Here is a 1,071-nt window from a genome sequence, read left to right as displayed (position 1 = left end):
TGGTGAAGTGACTGCCTACTCTTCTGAGCCGTGTAGTAGAGTCATCTTAGTCTCGCACCCAATTGTTCCCTTGAACAGGGCATAATAAAATTATAGACCAAGCAAAGTTTTCAAAACTCCATACTTGCAAAAATGAATTTTGATTGCTTGAGCATACCTTGCATCGTTTGTGCATGTTAGGATAGTTTTGTTGTCTTGCTAAAAGTGCATGATACTGCATTCAGGCACTACAAGTATTAGCAAGAATAAAACTTACTCACATAGGAGAGCACGTCGTCCTAGACAATCTCCTATTTCTAGTCCTCCATCCACTAAGATGGCCAATGAAGTACTACAAGCTGAAGAGCCTTTCTCTAAGTTCTACACACTGTTGCAAGAGGGGCCTCCATCTTGTATACGACTCACACCACTCACGAGCGATTTTCGCATTCCACCGAACATGTTCAATCTTCTACCCATCTTTTACGGGTTTGAATACGAGCTACCGTATGAACATCTAAGCCAGATACATGAAGTATGTAATACTTTCCACCATCCGAGCGTCATCGATGATCAAGTGAAGCTACGAGTGTTTCCTTTCACTCTAGCTGGTAAGAGTCATGCTTGGCTTCTCTCTCAGAAGCCCGATTCTTTCAATACATTGGAAAGGGTTATGTTCTCCTTCATGAAGAAGTACTTCCGAAGAAAACAGAAGAGATAAGAAGTAAGATACAATTATTCAGACAGAGTCCAAGTGAGACATTTTCCGAAGCATGGGATAGATTCTATGACCTACTCCAGTCATGTCCTCACCATAAACTAGAAAAATCTACTCTTGTCCAATGTTTCTTCAAAGGCCTTCTCTAAGAACACAAAGTAACCCTTGACATCATGAGTAACTATACTTTTTTGGATAGAGGTGCAACCAAAGCCTTAACCTTTCTTAAAAACCAAGTTGAAAAGAGTACCCATTGGGGAGACATAAACAATTTCAGAACAGCCCAACCCAGTACATCTAAAGCTAGCGGTATTTTTGAGGTGAAATCTGATCTAGAAATCAAAACTTTAATCGAAGCCCTCATAAAAAATATA

General features: G+C 40.1%; 1 non-coding gene across 1 annotated transcript; it reads right to left on the bottom strand.

Annotated features, from left to right (window-relative positions):
* Nucleotides 1-694: 694 nt before the first annotated feature.
* Nucleotides 695-800, bottom strand: LOC147488137 (small nucleolar RNA R71). Its single transcript, XR_015203376.1, has one exon. It is a non-coding gene; the product is annotated as a small nucleolar RNA R71 (small nucleolar RNA).
* Between the last annotated feature and the right edge of the window lie 271 nt (nucleotides 801-1,071).

The sequence above is a fragment of the Coptis chinensis genome, chromosome 7 (genome assembly GCF_015680905.1).
Source record: "Coptis chinensis isolate HL-2020 chromosome 7, ASM1568090v1, whole genome shotgun sequence".
In the NCBI taxonomy this organism is placed as follows: Eukaryota; Viridiplantae; Streptophyta; class Magnoliopsida; order Ranunculales; family Ranunculaceae; genus Coptis; species Coptis chinensis.
This window is presented reverse-complemented; position numbering and strand designations above follow the sequence as displayed.